Genomic DNA, 19,621 nt, shown 5'->3' on the forward strand with positions numbered 1-19,621 from the left:
CCTTTTCATGAGACTTGCAACAGAGGTACCCTGTTTACTCAGCCTGCCATGCTCAACCATTCAAAGGAGGGAGCACACAAGTGAATGAGTGCAGGAACTGGCTAGCTGCTTAGGTGCTGGCAGGAGCAAACTCTGTGCAGGCCCTGTAGCAGCATCCAGGTGAGGGTGCCTGTGACCCCAAGGCCCCAGAGGGCATGCCACAATGCTCTCTTAGCACCACAGTCTGCGGACAGCAATGTGTTTTCAATTCAGTGGGCCCTTTGCCTCATCACGTGGGGCAGCTGTCTTCTGCCAGTGAGGGCAAAGAGCCACTGTGACAGCCTTTTTGGGTATCTGCACTTGGTGGCTCCTGAATTCTTGTCCAGTGCCCAAGAAGAATGAGGTCATGCAGACAAATCAAAGGATAGTGAATGCAGAGAATTTTGTTGAAGGATGAAAATGGCTGTCAGTGGAGGGGGGAGCTGAAATTGGGATGGGATGGGGTCACTCTCCCATGAAGTCAAATTGCATCACTGCCTCTCTCCTCCAAAGTCAAGTCATCTCTTTCTGATGTCCAGCCACTGTCTCTGAAGTCAAGTCACCTCTTTCTGATGTCCAGCTGCTTCTCTGAAGTCAAGTCACCTCTCCCTGTGATCCAGCCACTTCTCTGAAGTCAAGTCACCTCTCCCCAACATGCAGCCACGTCTCTGAAGTCAGGTAATCTCTCTCCAATGTCCAGCTGCTTCCCTGAAGTCAAGTCGCCTCTTCCCAATGTCTGGCTGTTTCTCCTCTCTTACTGGCTGAGTCTGGGGTCTTTATAGGCACAGGATGGTTGGGGGTATAAGTAGTTTTGAAAAAGGCAACACTTAATTGGCAAAAAGACTTTATTCAGAAAGAACCAATTGAGAGAGATCAGGCAAACAGGAATAGAAGTTCTCACTTTGGGCTGCCGGTTTCAGGCTACTTTTGGCTTGAAGGTGGGGTTTCCACTGGGGACCTGTCCCTGCCTGCCTAGAGTTTCTCTGCCTCCTGCCTCTATCACCAGGGCTTGGACCAGATGCTCTCCAAGGTTCCTTCTATCTCAGTGTTCTGCAATTCTAGAATTTGTCTTTAGATCAGCTAGAGCATTGCTGGCCCCTAAATTAATGCTTACTGAGTGACTGACCAAATAGGCTACAGGATCCATGCCTTGGACGTTCCTGTTGCTGTGCTTTTCACTATCTCACTCAGTGATCAGAGATACCCACATGGAGGTAGCAGGAGCCACATCAGCAAGAAGCAGCAATGCCGTTCCACCCTGCCCTGTGATTTTATTAATGTTTTGAAAAATCAGTCAACATGGAAGCACTGTCTTCCTGCATGGTGTGCATCTACAGGAGGATGTGCAAGATGTGGAAGCCATGGTTTCTGTCCCCAAACAACAATAGTCTAATAAGGAAGAAGAGGTTAGCACATTTTAAACTTTTAGTGCTAAACAATGTCAAAGAGACATAAAGACTCAGAGAAAGGAGAAGTTGGTGAACAGATTAAAAAAAAGAAAGTGGGAGTCAGAGTATGAAAGTTTGAGTATGATTTAGTTAAGCAGAAGGAAGTTCATATTTGGTGGGGAACCCAGCACAAGTTGGGACCCAGAGCCAAGAACAAGTTGGAAACATATTTGTCATTGGGGCATCAGGTTCACATGGGGGAGTGGCATGAATAGAGGGGATGTCTTGTTTTCAAGGGCCTTGATTGCTTGGCAGTTCCTTTCACACTCTGCTTATAGGTTCAGAAAACAAACAAATGAGCCAGGTATGGTAACACAAGCCTATAGTCCCAGCTACTTGGGAGGCTGAGGCGGGAAGATCACTTGAGTCCAGGAGTTGGAGGGTGCAGTGAGCCATGATTGTACCATTTGCACTTCAGCCTGGGCAACAGAGCAAGACCCTGTCTCTAAAAAAATTTTTTTAATGTTTTTAAAAAGTACACCAACAAAGAACATCAACAAAGAAAATCACTAGACCCAGTTAGGCAGGAATCATTTGGAAACCAAAGGAGGAGAATTCAATTCAATAAGTGATATTGCAGACTCTGGTCTAGGCACAGAGATACGACAATAAACAAAACATAGCCTGTTCTCATAGAGTTTGTGTTCTATGAGGATCAAATAGATGATATATACACATGCACACACATACATAGACATGTCAATGTCAGGTGGTGATGTGCATCTGAAGAAAGGGAGCCAGGGAAGGGTACTTAGGAGTGCGGCTTCCAGGGGAGCATGCAGTGTTTGAGGGGTGTTAAGGGAGATCAGCTCACCTCTTTCAGAGGTGAAACCAAAACGAAGAGAGCGAGCTATTTGGGTCACTAGGGAAATAGTCATCTAAGCAGATGAAACAGCAGGTGCAAAGGCCCTGAGGCACAAGCCTGTGGGGTGTTCATAGAACAACTGGTTGGCCAGTGCCATAGATGAAAAATGATCAAGGAGCTGGGGGCTGGGCTCAGTGGGTCATGCCTGTAATCCCAGCACTTTGGGAGGCCGAGGCAGGTGGATCACTTGAGGTCAGGAGTTCAAGACCAGCCTGGCCAACATGATGAAATCCTGTTTCTATTAAAAATACAAAAATTAGCCAAACGTGGTGGCAGGCACCTGTAATCCCAGCTACTTGGGAGGCTGAGGCAGAACAATCACTTGAACCTGGGAGGTGGAGGTTGCAGGGAGCCCAGATGGCACCACTGCTCTTCATCTTGGGTGACACAGTGAGACTCTGTCTCAAAAAAGAAAAGAAAAGAAAAATGATTTGGGCTGGGAAGAATGGAGAGTGGCAGGGGACAAAGTTGCAGAAGTCATGGGAGAGGGTACATCCTCAGAGGCCTTGGAAAACATGTGAGGAAAATAATCAACATGGTGTACCAGCATACTCACTACCCACTACAATCCATGCTCCACTGTGGCTGGTGACTCCCATGGGTGAGCTGTGCTGGCTACAATCAAATCCCAGAACAGCCTAATGGCGTGGAGAGCTTGTGGCTCTAGCTCCATTCTTTTTCATGTGAAATCTCTTTCAGGAAAGCCCAACTTCTCCTGCTTTTCTATTTTGTGGGCTCATCTCACATCAACAGGCCCTGAAGCTGGCTAGGGCTTGTCCTGTGCTTGTCTTTGACTACATGAATAAAATGCTGATTTTCCACAAGTGACCATTGTACCAACAACTGGTGATGGTTTCTCCAAGAGTCTTTGCTTTTGAAAATCTATTTGGGCAATGCCAGCAATTTCCACTCTCACGGAGTTTGCCTGTGGTCCTGTTATTCTTGCATCCAGTTCACTTCATGCCTTGCCATTGGCTTGGCCTTAACTAATAGTGGTGGCCTGTGTCTTCATGCTGTCTTAGTGCACAGCTGCACCTGCACCAAGCTTTACTGCAAACATAGCTGTAAGCTTCTGTCCTTCTCTTTAAGAATACCCCTGAATGTCTCGGTTCCCTACCTGCACAAGGGAATCCTTGCCTGCCACCCAGTTTTCTCAGAAGCAAATGCTATGAGCATCCACTCCTTTCTAGCATCTTCTAATGATCTTTCATGTCCCTATTGGATGTTTCCCTTTGCATTGCCACCCATGCCCACAGGACTTAGGAAGCACACTCTGTGGTTGTCACTAGTGATCTGAAGGTGGAGGAGTGGTCTTTTAGGATGTTACAAGAACGGCATTAGAAACGCAAGGGGTGGGTTTTCGAGAAATCACAAACTCCTGTGTCCAGGGTCTGGTTAGTCTCAGGCAGATGGGACTGCCGGGTTGCCCCTAAGAAACTTGTGTCAGTTGATCCCCAAGGGCAGCTCCCTGGAGAGGCTCAGGATGTCCTTTTAAGGAGAGGGCTCACAGGGGCTAGAGGCAGAGCAGGACCCAGGCATCTTCAGTGGCTCTGACCACGGTGCTGGCACCCTCCAATTTCCCCCAGCCCACTCGGGCTTTGCAGTTTCTCAATGATGTCCTCCCCTTCCTGAATGTCCCTCCACTCACCCCACTGAGAAGCATTTCAGTGGGGTGCTTAAGCACACGGGTTCTGAGCCGGAATGCCTGGCTTTCTTCCTGACTCTAACTCCCTAGCGTGAGACCCTGGACAAATGACTTGACATCTCTGTGCCTCAGTTGCATTATCAATAAATTGGAAGTCATCAGCGTCCCCACTTCAAAAGACAGTTATAAGGATTTTATGTGTAAATATGTAAAGCTTTTAGAATTATTAATGCATGAAAAGCATGTAGCACACATTGTTGAAATAAATGACTTCACAGGATTTGTTGGTTCTATCTTGAGGTCTGATGGTGCCTCCCAGGTACTTGCCCATCTCTGGCCAGAGTCCCTCCCACATGAATTATGCTTATAGAAACTCTCATCTTCTTAAGGAATTAAAAAATGAATAAATGAACGAATGTAGAAAGCCTCAGATCTTTAAGCAAGTGAACAAGTTCTCCTTTGTGCCCAACTCCCTGGAGTTACAGCTTCGTTTTGCCTATATATATAGAAGAACCCACAAGAAGAGAGTTTAGGGTGCATGACAGTACAGGAAAATGGCTTATGCAAACTGAGAACCTCAATTAATACATACGGTTTATATTAGTCTGTTTTCACACTGCTATCAAGAACTACCTGAGACTGGGTGATTTATAAAGAAAAGAGGTTTAATTGACTCACAGTTCCACATGGCTGGGGAGGCCTCAGGAAGCTTGAAGCTTGCAATCATGGTGGAAGGAGAAGGGGAAGCAAGGCACATCTTATATGGTGGCAGGAGAGACAGCGAGAAGGGGAAAGTGCCAGACACTTATGAAACAACCAGATCTCGTGAGAACTCTTTCATGAGAACAGCGTGGGGGAAACCACCCCTATGGTGCAATCACCTCCCACCAGGTCCTTCCTTCGACATGTGGGGATAACAATTTGAGTTGAGATTTGGGTGGGGACACAGAGCCTAACCATATCACACTAGTTCTTTCACTAGACCACAAGGAGACTTAAAAATGAAGAAGGTATGGTTTCTGCCCTCCAAGAACGTACAGTCCTGTTAAAAGACAAGATTATTTAAATGAGATGCTGGGTCACAGGGGAGCATGGAGAAGGAGAGTATCAGTGAGGGGTGGTCTACTCTTGGGGAGAGTCTTCCCTGCAGAGATGGGACTTCATGAATGGGTACATTGGACAGGTGGAGGGAAGATCATTTCATCAGGAGGGCAGACATCAAGGTAAGGATGAGCATAACCTATTTATCTATGGACAGAGCCAGGGGAAGCAACTTTACCTCCCAAGGAGATCCGAAACCAAAGGAAGATGCACCCATTCTATTCACCTGCAGGCCTTGCTCTTAGATTGGGGTAGATAAGATGCCTGGGCCGGGCATGGTGGCTCACGTCTGTAATCCCAGCACCTTGGGAGGCTGAGACGAGTGGAACACTTGAACCAAGGAATTTAAGACCAGCCTGAGCAACATGGTGAAACCCCGCCACTACAAAATACAAAAAAATTATCCAGGTGTGATGGCATACACCTGTAGTCCCAGCTACTCAGAAGGCTGAGGTAGGAGGATAGCTTGAACACAGGGAGGTGGAGGCTTCAGTGAGCCGGGATCATGCTGCTGCACACTCCAGCCTGGCTGACAGAGTGAGACCCTGTCTCAGAAAAAAAAAAACAAAAAAAACAAAAAAAAAAGTCTGGGGTCTATAGGAAAATAGAGAACTCTTAACAAATCCTCAGATTTAAAGTGTACTGTAAAGGACAGGTTTAACTAACAGTTATCAAGGCAGTATTTTAAAAATAGATATTATCGCTTATATTCTTCACAATGACCCTAAAGTTGGTTTTTCTGCACATATTTTACAGATGGACTTATGAGGTCAATGGGTTTACCTATAAATTCCTGGTTTCTGCTCCTTACCCTTCCTTTAGATCTCTCCTCTGTTCCCATCCATATCACCTGCCTGCTTCTAGGAGCTGTAGAACCGGCAGCCAAAAGCTTCTTTGCTGCACTAATACAATTGCATTTCCTCAGGGTGAGTGGTAGGAAATCTCTGGTTCAGGCAGTGGGGAAAGGCAGGGAAATTGCTGGTTATATTTAGTGTCAGAGGCTCTCGGGGAGGAGCTGGGGGCTTGGCAGAATTTCCTCACAGCTTGGAGGCCCCTGGAGGCTCGAGGCACTGCCTGCTCAATTCTCAGAGTTCGGGCACAGATGGCCCTCATCAGCCCTTGAATTGGTGGCGGGGGGGTGGGGGGCATGGGTTCTCACTCCGGTGAGTCTAGTGGGAGGGATCTCCAGAGGTCTCTGCCCAACTGGCCACCTCCTGCCCAAAACTATTCAGTATAGAAGAGGGAGGGAGAAAGACCAGATGGGCTGCAGGCTTTGGGCCTTAAGGTGTGAATTCTGTCCTAACCTCAGTCATCTTGGGTACTAGAGGAGAGACACTTCTTTATTAGGCAGCTGTGTTTGGTGATTAACCTAGGGAGCTTGGAAGGCACCCAGGATAATTGCCAAAGCCCGGCAGCCATCTCTGCTGCTGAGATCTTTCTGGGGTGGGGAAGAGTCCTGGGAGGCAGGGGCATCTCCCTGGAGTTACAGCTTCATTTTGCTTGTACATAGAAGAACCCATAAGAAGAGAGTTTAGGGTGAATGAGTGTATAGGAAAATGGCCTTATGCAAACTGATCCCTCAATTAAATATATACACTTTGTCCTTCATGAGACCCTGAAGAAATTTAAAAACAAGATATGATTTCTGCTCTCTAGGAACTTACAGTCCTGTTTAAAGACACGAAGAAAAAAACGAGATGCCAAACTACAGTGGGAGTTTAGAGAAGACTATGATGAGTGTTGGAGCATTCTTGGGGAGTCTTTGCTGCAGAGATGGGACTTTATGCATCAGTACATTTTTAAAGTGTCTACAGCTGCTGTGGGATGCTGAGCCCCTGGATACCACAGGTGGCATTTGAGCAATGAGTGAGGGGGGGCATTTGGAAGGGGAGCCCCGAAGGGGAAGACAATGGCTCAGAGAGAATGAAGTCAGCACTTCCCAGCCTCTGTGTGCTGCGGTCCAAGGCTTCGGCGGGGAGCACTGTAGAGCAAAAGTTCTGAGAGCCACAGCTTAGGCTTAACTGGCCAGAGCAAGCTTGTCAGCTGCTCTCTTCCCAGCAGGCTTTGCTCTCGGAGGCAGTCATTCCCACCACACAAAGGCCGTTCTGTGCCTCCCAAAGGTGCTTGGGGCAGGAAAGGAAGAGCGGAACAGCCCCCATCAATCCAATAGGATTGTTGTTTTACACTGGCTAGAGCCTCAGACATCAAATGGGCTGGAGAGTGAAGCCACGTGTGGGCTGTGAAGGTAAGCAGCTCTGCCTATGCTATCAAGCAGGGTGCCTATTCCGGGACAGCCTGGAAGCTCCCATGGCCACAGCTACGAGGGAATTGAAGGGAGAGGGTGAGAGGCAGTGGCTGGGGAGGAGAAGCTAGTGGATGTAGAAAGAGAAGGAGTCACACTCACACCTGGGGTTTGAGATCTTGTTCTCCCACTCACTAGCTGAGCAACCTTAGGCGAGCTGCTTCAGTCTCACCCAGCTTGTTTGTTGACAAAAATGGTGGGCTTACCACCCACTTCCATGTGGTCTATTTGAGCATGAAATGAATAAATATTGGTAAACGTGCAGTGTAGATTGTCAGGTACTATAAAATGTTTTTGCTGTTGAGTTGTTTACTGTTACCAAAAGAAGATATGGTCAGAACAAATTTGGGCCTTCTATGAGCTCCCCCAGGCCAGGAGAGGGTAGCACAGCACTGACCATGCTGGAGGCAGGATGCTAGCTGGGAATACACAAGAAAGAAGAAAGATGCACCCTACTTTCCGACTACCCGATCTCTCTAGTCCAGTAGGTGGACAGATTATGGCATGGAAAGAATCTTTAGCCAGTTCCAACCTCTGGGGACTTCGTGGTAAATTATTTCTAGGGATTTTTCTAATGCCTGGGCACAGGAAGCATTTTAGACAGGGTGAATAGATCATGATTCCCCATGAGACTATTTCTCAAATGTGCATGGATACTGTTTTGATTATTAAAATGTGAATTAATTGTAAAGCATCACAGAGTTCATGGTGGCTTTTGGTTTGAGGAATTTTCTTTTCTTTTTTCTTTTTTTTTTTTTTTGACGGAGTTTCACTCTTGTTGCCCAGGCTGGAGTGCCATGGCACGATCTCAGCTCATTGCAATCTCCGCCTCCCAGGTTCAAGTGATTCTCCTGCCTCAGCCTCCTGAGTAACTGAGATTACAGGCATGCTCCACCACGTCCAGCTAATTTTGCATTTTGAGTAGAGACGGGGTTTCTCCATGTTGGTCAGGCTGGTCTCAAACTCCCGACCTCAGGTGATCTGCCCGCCTCGGCTTCCCAAAGATTACAGGCATGAGCCACCGCGCTTGGCTGGTTTGAGGAATTTTTTCTTAAACAGAGATGGTTTGGTAGGGATGCTGGGTGAGTTGTTAACCCTACAAGATGATTGGGGACCACTATTGTAGGGCACAGCAAACTGTGTAGAGAATGCATTTGAGTAGCGAGGAGGTGAAGGAACAAGTGCATAGGGGGCTGAGGGGCGCCATGGAGAGGCAGTGTGAAGCCACACACAGGAAGAGCCTGTGCTTTGGGATCAGCTTAAGCTGGCTTCAATTCCCAGTTCTGCCCCTTATACAGGCTTTGGGTAACAAACACACCCTTTGTAATCTTTATCCTTCATAGAATTCATGAGGATCAAATGAGATATTATTTTAAAGCCATAGTAAGTCCTTGCAAATACGAGTTGAATAATGAAAAGATGGCATCCCCTCTTTGACAAGATATTTCCCTTCTTGTATTTTCTCTCGTCCACTGTTCCCTACGTAAGGATCTCAGAGAAGCAGGTCTAAACTTAGAAGATTAAGAAGAAAAGCAAAAAACAACCTATTATTTGTATTTTCTCTCAAAGGAGTGGGGAAGCTGAGGAACTTCAACAACTTAACTGTAGCCTCACCTTCCTTGAAGGAGGGGACCACAGAATTGCCACTGGATTTTTTGGGCTACATCTTGGTTATTGGATTGAGGCTTCAATGCCTGGATTAGACATCACTTCCACCATTAGCAGCTCACAAGACTGCTGGTGCTTAAGGAATGTGACAGCATCCATTCCCTGAGGTCTGAGACCGCCATTCGTAGCATGGCATAGAGCAGATGCTTATGTTACAGGAAGGGGGTCCCGATCCTTTTATTAAGTTTATTAAATTTATTAAGAAAGTGGAGGAATATATGAATGGCTACTCCATAGAAAGAGCAGCACCGAGGGCTGCTAGTTGCTCATTTTTGTGGTTACTTCTTGATTACATGCTAAACAAGGGGTGGATTATTCATGCCTCCCCGTTTTAAAGCATATAGGGTAACTTCCTGATGTTGCCATGGCATTTGTAAACTGTCATGGTGCTTGGTGGTGGTGTGGCAGTGAGGATGACCAGAGGTCACTCTCGTCTCCATCTTGCTTTTGGTGGGATTTGACCAGCTTCTTTACTGCAAACTGTTTTATCAGCAAGGTCTTTATGACCTGTATCTTGTGCCAACCTCCTGTCTCATCCTGGGACTCAGAATGCCTTAAGTGTCTAGGAATGCAGCCCGGTAGGTCTCAGACTCATTTTACCCAGCCCCTACTTAAGATGGAGTTGCTCTGGTTTACACGCCTCTGACAATCACAATATGTGGCTGAATGAGTGAGTGAGTGAGTGATTGAGTGGAGAATTCACGCCTTGTCTTGCCCTTGCCATCTCATTTCCAGGACAGCTGCTGGGAACTCTGGAGTGCTCTCTGTCTCCTTCTGCTTGGGCACCCAGGCTTCTCCTTCTGCGTGGGTAACACCCAGGCCCACCCGAAACTCCAGTTTTGGATCCCAGTTTCTTTCTCAGATGCCAAATATTCGGGAGCAGTGCTTTTCATTGTGTGCCTGATCCTGGAGCCTGAATCTCCACCTTGTTGCCTGATAGTGGGCAAGGGGATGCCTTTTTCCTGAGGCAAGATGCAGTATTAGAGCCCTGCCAAAATCATGGGCTCAATGTCCCCCCTCCTACTCCCCTTCTGTACTCCTTTTGAACCAGATTGAGTTCAATTAAAAGAAAAAAGAAGCATGTTAACCCAATTCACATCCCTCACATTAAGGTGCTAATAACTTGGAGTTAAACCTCCTGGGGAACATTTGCATTTTAATAGAGTGTGTTTAGGGCCATTCATGCTCTGGTGGGGGGACGTGTTTTGAACTGGGACCCTGGAGATTTGGATTTAGTCCCCAAGCTACAATTAGCCCTTTGCCCTTGGGTAAGTGATCTCTCTCTCTCTCTCTCTCTCTCTCTCTCTCTGTCTCTCTGTCTGCTTAGACTCTCCAACTGGTCCCTAAATTTAAAATTTTGGATGAGATAATTTATCCCACATACACTTTATAACAATTTTATGAGACAGGTACTATTCATGGCACCATTTTACAGAGAGAAAACTGACCCCAGGGAAGTCAAGAAGTGTCTTATCGAAGGTCAGTCGCTACTATGGAGCAGAACCAGGATTCAAACCCAGGCAGTACGATGCAAGCATCTTACCCACCTCACACTGTTCAGCCCCTCCCTCTCACATTTTCCCAAAATAAACAATCCTGTGTCATCATGAGGAAGAGCTTTGGGATGGGGTGGGGTGAGGGCCGAGGGAAAAGTTTGCTGGGGACCCATCACAGGGCATCACCTCCTCCTTTTCCTTTTCCTCTCTTCTCTCCCCACCCACCGGCCACACAAGCTAGAGCTGGGCCATTTGCTAGACAGAGTGGTGGTGTTTACAGTTCTGTGAAAGGCAATCGCTAACCCTCTTGACCAACCATCACACCCTGTTGAATGTAACAGGTAACATCCTGCACACACATTCAGATCTGAGTACTTGACAGCAACTATTTTTAATTTGCAGATGATAGTGGGTTTCATGAAAACAAAGATCTTCCTGCAAATCTTGTAGGTTAAAACTAAATAATGAACTGCGTGAAAGTGAAGTACTCAAAATACAGTTGGACATCAGATATGCTGATGAAAAGAAACTGAGAAGTGCACCCAGCAGAGCCAGCTGCCCTGCCTTCTCCACAGGGGCCTGGGGATGGGAATCCTACCCTCAGTGGGATATGGTGCTGGAGCTATGGGTTGGAGCGATGTTCATGGGGAGAACTTGGCTGGCAGGGATAGTGGTAAGGGGAGTGAAGGGAAGAGAGAAATTCAATTTCCTAGAAGATTTGTGGCTGGTTTGTTGAGATGGCATTTCCATGGAGTTCAGGAGACTGCATGGAACATAGATTTAAATTCAGAAGCTAGGAGTATATCCTGAGGACAGACACAAAGAAACCTCATGGTCTGAAGACCTACCAGAGAACATGCAGTTCAACAGGACTGAAAAGAAAAACAAAAGTAAAAGTCGTCTCCTCTGTATAGATCTCTTAAGACGGAAGTGCCAGCAGCTACAGGTCCTTCCAAGGTTCCAGGCAATGCTCTAAGTGGATGTCACCGAAGTCCTGTTGCCAGGAGCTATTCATATTACTGTCCCTACTTTGTGGAGGACTCAGAGCACGCATGTTAAGACACTTTCTCTTGGTCATAGCTGGAGCCCATATTTGAAGCAGATGAGCTGGTTTAGGGGCCGTACTCAGCTGGTTGAGTGTCATGGAGGAAAGGACAGTGGGTACCAGAGGGATTTTCCTCAGTCCAGATACCTGAGTCCAGCCTCTGGGGACTTCAGGCTGGGTCATTTTGTCCTTAGTCCAATCTTGGAGGAGGAGGCACCCCTGCGGATGGGGCAGGGAGGAACTTGGGTCACAGGTGCTCTGTGTGTAGACTTCATCCACTCTGCCTGCTTGCTGCCCCTCCTCAGTCACCCGGGCCTCCTGGGTGTCAGGAACCTCTCAGTGATCTACTGGCAAATTGTTTCTTATCTGTCTGGCATTCCTCTCAGCAGGACTTGAGTTGTAAGACTTGTCACCTGATAAATTAATTGCCCTTCCTCCAGACGTTTTTTTGTGTGTGTATGATGATTTTCATTTTTTTTTTTTAATTATACTTGAGTTCTGGGATACATGTGCAGAATGTGCAGGTTTGTTACATAGGTATACATGTGCCATGGTGGTTTGCTGTACCCATCAACCTGTCATCTACATTAGGTATTTCTCCTAATGCTATCCCTCCCCTTGCCCCCCACTCCCTGACAGGCCCCGGTGTGTGATGTTCCCCTCCCTGCGCTCATATGTTCTCACTGTTCAACTCCCACTTATGAGGGAGAACATGCGGTGTTTGGTTTTCTGTTCCTGTGTTAATTTGCTGAGAATGATGGTTTCCAGCTTCATCCATGTCCCTGCAAAGGACATGAACTCATTCTTGTCCCTGCAAAGGACATGAACTCATTCTTTATGGCTGCATAGTATTCCATGGTGTATATGTGCCACATTTTCTTTATCCAGTCTACTATCAATGGGCATTTGGGTTGGTTCCAAGTCTTTGCTATTGTGAATAGTGCTGCAGTAAACATATGTGTGCATGTGTCTTTATAGCAGAATGATTTATAATCCTTTGGGTATATACCCAGTAATGGGATTGTGAGATCAGATGGTATTTCTGGTTCTAGATCCTTGAGGAATCACCACACTGTCTTCCACAATGCTTGAACTAATTTACATTCCCACCAACAGTGTGAAACCATTCCTATTTCTCCACATTGTCTCCGGCATCTGTTGTTTCCTGACTTTTTAATGATCACCATTCTAACTGGCATGATGGTATCTCATTGTGGTTTTGATTTGCGTTTCTCTAATGACCAGTGATGATGATGAGCTTTTTTTTTCGTATGTCTGTTGGCTGCATAAATGTCTTCTTTTGAAAAGTGTCAGGTGTAATTAACATGTTTAGGTGTAATTAACATGTTTAAAGTGTGTTCCTCCATGTTTTGACACATGCATACACCTGTGAAACCATCACCACAATCACAACTGTGACCATGTCCATCACCGCCAAAGCTTCATCATTCAGTTTGGTGACCCTCTGCCCATCCCTCTTACATCCTCCTCCCTAGGTGACCACCCACCTGCTTTCTGTCTGTCTAGATTGGTTGGCAGTTTCTAGGATGTACATATAGGAAATCATACCTGCCTGGCATGGTGATTCATGCCTGTAATCCCAGCAATTTTGGAGGCCAAGGTGGAAGGATTCCTTGAGGCTAGGAATTCAAGACAAGCTTAGGGCAACATAGAGAGACCTAATCTCTACAAAAATAAAACATTAACTGGGCATGGTGGTGCACACCTATATTCTTAGCTACTTGGGAGGCTGAGGCAGGAGGATTGCTTGAGCCTAGGAATTTAAGACTGCAGTGAGCTATGACTGTGCCACTGCAGTCCAGCCTGGATGACAGAGTAAGACCCTATCTCTAAAAAACAAACAAACAAACGAAAACAAAGCAAAACAAAGAAAGAAATAGAATTATAGGGTAAGTAGTTTTTGTTTTGGTCAGCTTCCCTCACTCAGTATATCACTTTGACAATTCAAATATTTTAGTTTTAGAAAACAATTTTCTATTTATAATAAAAAGTGAAAGCAAACAATGTATCCATTTAATTGGTAAAAAATTTCATGTCCACTAAATTTGTGTTTGTATCATCCTTACTGTGATTGCAACTGGCAAAGAACAGCACATCCCTGTGAGATCCATCCAAATTGTGGTGTGCATGCATGGTTCATTCCTTGTGATTGCTGAGTGTATTAGTCTGTTCCTGCATTGGTATAAAGAACTACCTGGGACTGGGTAATTTATAAAGAAGAGAGATTTAATTGACTCACAGATCCACATGGCTGGGAAAGCCTCAAGAAACTTACAATCATGGTGGAAGCTGAAGGTGAGGCAGGCATGTCTTACAAGGCCAGAGAAGGAGGAAGAGAGAGAAGGGGGAGGTGCTACACACTTTTAAACAACCAGATCTCATGAGAACTCACTATCATGAGAACAGCAAGGGAGAAATCCACCCCCATGACCTAGTCACCTCCCATCAGGCCCCTCCTCCAACACTGGGGATTGCAATTTAACATGAGATTTGGGTGGTGACACAAATCCAAAGCTATCACTGAGGATTGCTCCACTGCATGGATGCCCTACCCAGTCACACCACCCAGGCCCAATCCAGCCATGTCTGGAGACTGACACCAATCTGTATCTGCAGTGCTCCAATCAGCTCATTCTCACCAGGAACTGTTCATTGCAGGGAGAAAGGCCTAGCCAAAATTCCTGATTCAGAGAAATCAAATGTCAGGGCTGGAAAGACCCTTGAGACCAGTGGGTCCCTGTTTGGGGCTGAATTGTATCCCTTTCAAATCTATGCATTCTAATCCCTAGTACCTCAGAATGTGACTGTGTTTGGATACTGGGCCTTTAAGTAGGTGATTAAGTTAAAATGTGGTCAGCAGGGCAGGCCCTAATCCAAGATGTCTGATGCCCTTCTAAGAAGAGGAGATTAGGGTAAGGATACACACCAGAGGGAAGACTGTGGGAAGGCAAAGGGAGAAGATGGCCATCTGTAAGCCAAGGAGAGAGAGACCTCAGAAGAAACCAATCCTGCTAACACCTCGATCTTGGACTTCCAGCCTCCAGAATTGTGACAGAGTCCATTCTGTTGTTGAAGGCACCCAGTCAAATGCTTTCTTATGGCATCCCAAGCAGACTAATGCAGCCCTCTATTACCCATTCAGTTCAACAAGCGTTTGCTGAATGCTTTCTACATGACAGGCTGGGTCAGGGATATATTAGGAGGGAAGAGATGAGGTTTCCATCATTTAGAAACCTCTGGCCTCCTTGTATCATTTTGCATATCAACAAACCAAGGCTCAGATGGCCAAGCTGACTTGCTTGAGATCATAATATCCTACGTCTTCATTCCTTTGGTCGCCTTGCCAAAGGGGACACCACAGTGTGACCCAGTGTGTGGGCTTTGAGGAAAGCTTGGTGTAGTGGAAAAGCACCCTGAAGCAGGGGTCGAAAAAGCTAAGTTCTAGTCCAGACTCCATCCTTATTTGTTGTGTTGCCTCTAGCTTTCATCAGGCCTCTGTGAAATGGGCATGGTGATCCTCATCCAGCCTTCTCCACGAGTGGCCGTAAGAACCAAAGAAGAAAGTGCAGGCAAAGCTCCAAGTGGAAAGCATAATGATTAGGATGGGAGGGGCCTTCAGGGAAGCCTGCTGGATGCCATCCAGGACACACTTGGTCCAGGTCTGCACTTGCCCTCAGAGCAGGTGTCTGCCATCTGGCTTCGACACTCCCTGCTGTTCTGTGTGTGCTAATGACACAGGCCTGTGCAGCCCTCTTCAGTTACCTTTGGCAGAGCTAGACACAGGGGCCCTGGATCCAGAGACAGTGCTGGCTCTTGTGGCATTTTAAGTGTATGGAAAGACCCTTGAGACCAATGGGTCCCTGTTTGGGGCTGAATTATGTCTCTTCCAAATCTAAATGTTCAAATCCCTGTACCTCAGAATGTGACTGTGTTTGGAGATTAGGCCTTTAAGTAGGTAATTAAGTTAAAATGAGGTCAAGCCTGCCATGGAGGTGTACCCGATGTGCCCTGTGAACCTTTGGTCACCCACTGTGATGGCTGATCTTAGGTCTCAACTTAGCTATGCCATGGTCCCTAGATAATTGGTGAAACAACAGACTAGATGCTTCTGTGAGTGTAATTTTTAGATGAGATTAACATTTAAAACAGCGACTTTGAGAAAAACAGATTACTGTCCATAGGGTGGTGGGCCTCATCAGATCAGCTGAAAGCCTTAAGAGAAAACAGACTGAGGTCTCCCAAGAAAGAGAGAATTCCTCCTGGAGACCACTTTTGGACTTGACCTGCAACCTTAACTCTTCCTTGGGTCTCCAGCCTGCCAGCCTGCTCTGCAAAATTCAGACTTTCCAGCCAACACAATTGTGGGAGCCAATTCCTTAAAATAAATCTCTCTCTCTCTAAACATGTAATACACATATCCTATTGGTTCTGTTTCTCTCGAGAACTCTGACTAATATACCCCACCTTGTATCGTCAGTGTGGGCTGCTATAACAAAATACCACAGATTAGGTGGCTTAAACAACAGAAGTTTATTGCTCACAGTTCTAAAGACTGGGAAGTCCAAGATCAAGATGCCCACAGATTTGGTTCTTCCTGGCTTGCAGATAGCTGCCTTCTTACTGTGTCCTTGTGTGATGGAGAGAAAGTGAGCTTTGGTCTCTCTTCCTCTTCTTACAAGAGGACTAATCCTATTATGGCAGCCCCACCCTGATGGCTTCAACTAAACCTAATTACTTCCCAAAGTCCCACCTCCAAATACCATCACACTGGGGGTTAAGAACTTCAACATATGAATTCTAGGGGAACACAAGCATTAAGTCTATAACACCCTGTTATCCCCATTCTCAAATAACTGTCATTTACTGAGCACTTACTATGCTTACTAGCCATTTTTCTACACATTTCATATGCAACCATATGTGAGTATTATTGTCTCTATTTTACAGTTGGTGACCCTGAGGCACAGAAAGCTCAGGGAATTTGTTCGAAGTCACACAGCTGGTGAGTGTCCTGGAGTCTACTTTCTTGACCTCTGTGCTCTGCTGCCTCTTGGGTCCAAACCCACATACCTGAACATAAAATGAGTGCTTACACCTATCCAAAGAACAGAGACAGTGCAGCCTCTCAGGTGAGTGTACCAGTCCTCTGGCCACAGGAGGGACATGCAGATTTCTGGGAATGGTACCCTGTCAGTCATGACATTCCTGCTAAAGCTGCATCAACTGAGACCGGTCCTGCTCCCTACTTCTTCACTGGGCCACAGTGGCTGGGATAGTGCCTTGCATGGATGCTGGCGCTCAGGGGCTGCTGATGGGCAATGAGGTAGATGGTCAGACATGGACCTACAAAAGCAAGCCTAGGCAGTGCCTCCCATCCCAGCCTTCCGGGATGGAGAAGACAAGTCCTTTACATAATCTAAAAGAAATTAGCAACTTCTGGCTCAAGCCTGAGTTTGCATGTTTGCCTCCCTTGCCTCCTAAATCCCACTGACATGACAGCAAAGATATAAAAAGGAAATCAATTCGTAACTGTGCTGAGAACAGCAGGAGTGGCCCTCTGTGCCCAGAGATTCTGGTGAATTTCTGAAAGACGGAAGTAGAAGGAAGCATATGGAAGAACAAGCTACAGTTTAGAACATGATCAGGAAAGTGCTGCCGGCAATGAGGGAGCAGATTACCCTCAAACACTGTGTGAAAAATATTTACACCATGTGCAGTATTAGTTTTATGATGATGATGATAGATATAACAAATAACACATTTTCTCACTTTCAATCTGCTGATAATGGTCTTGGTGACATTGAGGTGTTTTTTCTCAAGGTGTGTTAGCTGAGCCCTGGGCAGCTGCTGTCAGGCTCCTGTGGGCAGGCGCTTTCAATCTTGGGGTCTATGGACTTGGTAGAGGGCCACAAAAAGCTTCTGAGGTCATCTGCGAACATTATTGCTTCTATGGGCATTTTCCTGGGGGTCCTTGGGTACATTGCTTTGACCAGATTTGCAATAAACTTCATGGCCCAAGACTGTCATTCACTGTCGGAGTTTTGTGATGACTTTTCCAGTTTCACATGGCTGGGTTGTTGGTTTATGCAAAGTCATGTAGCAAGGCCATGATGGAGCTGTCGTGGGGCCACAGGTCTCAAGGCTCTGAGTTAGTGCTCTTTGCTGCTTCCTCAGTATCCTTACAAATGAGAAGGGGCACATCCATTTTCTTAATGAGCAAAGCAGCCAAGAGTGGCAATGAGTTCAGACTTCTCTAAAAATCTGGTCCAGTCTGGGTGTGGCGGCTCACACCTGTAATCCCAGCACTTGGGAAGACTGAGGCAGGAGGATCACCTGACGCCAGGGGTTCAAGACCAGCCTGGGCAACATAGTGAGATCCTGTCTTTATAAAAATTGTTTAAAAAAATTAGTGGTGGCACGTACCTATAGTCGCAGCTGCTTGGGAATCTGAAGCAGGAGGATGGCTTGAGTCCAGGAGTCCCAGGCTACAGTGAGCTATGATAGCAGCGCTGCACTCTAGCCTGGGTGACAGAGCAAGACTCTGTTTAAAAAAAAAAAAATCTGGTACAGAAACACAGGGTGTGTCCTCAAAATAAACCCTGTCCAGATTCCAAATTGCTCACGTGTGCCTTGTCTCAAATAAGAACTATCATTACAAAGGGAGTGGCAGAGGCAAAGGACATTCCATGGCTTTTTTTTGTTCCCTATGACCTCCCCAAGTGTTTCTTCTCTGCAAATGCCCTGTAAGAGATGGCCTTCCCCTCCGCTGTATTCCCTCTTGGAGAGTCAACAAGTCCAACTGAGCCCTCTCGTTGGCACTAATTGATGCCATTGGGTAATCCTTAATTACTGCCCACAGTTCCCCAGCATGTAATGAGTGGTGAGCCAGTGCCACGGGGTTCCAACCAGCAGGCCTTAAAAATCTGAGCTGTTCACACGAGTAACTGGAGCTGCTTTCTCTCTCTCTGGGTCCCTCCTTGTCTCAGAGCTGCATCATGCTGGGGAGATTTGCCCAACATCTGCACACGGACCCGTGGAGTCTGCTGGTGCACATCTGTTGGCCATCCCTGGCCAGAAACCACAGCGATCAGCTGGAATGGGCTTAATGGCCCATGCCTTGTCTCAATCTGTAGGCACATCTAAAGATTTGGCTTAGAGAGGTTCCCAGCTAATTGGCTGCCAGCTGGCTTCTGGATAGACAACTGTCTTTTGTGGTTATCCCATTCTTGGCCTAGGTGGACATTTTCAAAGTTCTCCTAGCTTTAAATTATTCATAGGCAGTTAGAGGGAGTCAGGGAGGGTTTGCCTAAAGTGCCGTTTTCACTCTAAGTTCTCATTTAAGGCAGGTTGGTGCTGGAGGAAGGTCACGCCCTTTGGGTTCAGATAGAACTTGGCTTATTCAGAGGACTAAATAAGTTAATACAGTAGGCGGCCCCTTATCTTTGGGGGCATGTTCCAAGACCCCCATTGGATGCCTGAGACCTTGAATAGTATAGAACCCTATATATACTATGTTTTTTTCCTATACATATGTAGCTATAATAAAGTTTAATTTATAAATTAGGCACAGTAAGAGATTAACAACTGATAAGAAAAAAATTATAATAATATAAGGTAATAAAAGTTATGTGAATGTATTCTCTCTCTCAAAATATCGTAATATTTTCAGACAGCGATTGACTACATTGAAACCATGGAAAACAAAATGTTTTCTGCAGTAACTGAAATGAAAAAAATGGAACCGAAGGCCGGGCACAGTGGCTCACGCCTGTAATCCCAGCACTTTTGGAGGCCGAGGCGGGAGGATCACGAGGTCAGGAGATGGAGACCATCCTGGCTAACATGGTGAAACCCTGTCTCTACTAAAAATACAAAAAAATTAGCTGGGCATGGTGGCAGGCGCCTGTAGTCCCAGCTACTCGGGAGGCTGAGGCAGGAGAATGGCGTGAATCCAGGGGCCGGAGCTTGCAGTGAGCTGAGATCGCAACATTGCACTCCAGCCTGGGATACAG

At 46.4% G+C, this 19,621-nt stretch overlaps 1 long non-coding RNA gene across 1 annotated transcript; it reads left to right on the forward strand.

Moving 5' to 3' along the window:
• Nucleotides 1-536: 536 nt before the first annotated feature.
• On the forward strand, nt 537-19,246 carry LOC134761842 (uncharacterized). Its single transcript, XR_010140996.1, has 3 exons — nt 537-696; nt 6,734-7,322; nt 16,557-19,246. It is a non-coding gene; the product is annotated as an uncharacterized LOC134761842 (long non-coding RNA).
• The last annotated feature ends 375 nt before the right edge of the window (nt 19,247-19,621 follow it).

Source organism: Pongo abelii, chromosome 7 (assembly GCF_028885655.2).
Source record: "Pongo abelii isolate AG06213 chromosome 7, NHGRI_mPonAbe1-v2.0_pri, whole genome shotgun sequence".
NCBI classification, from domain to species: domain Eukaryota; kingdom Metazoa; phylum Chordata; class Mammalia; order Primates; family Hominidae; genus Pongo; species Pongo abelii.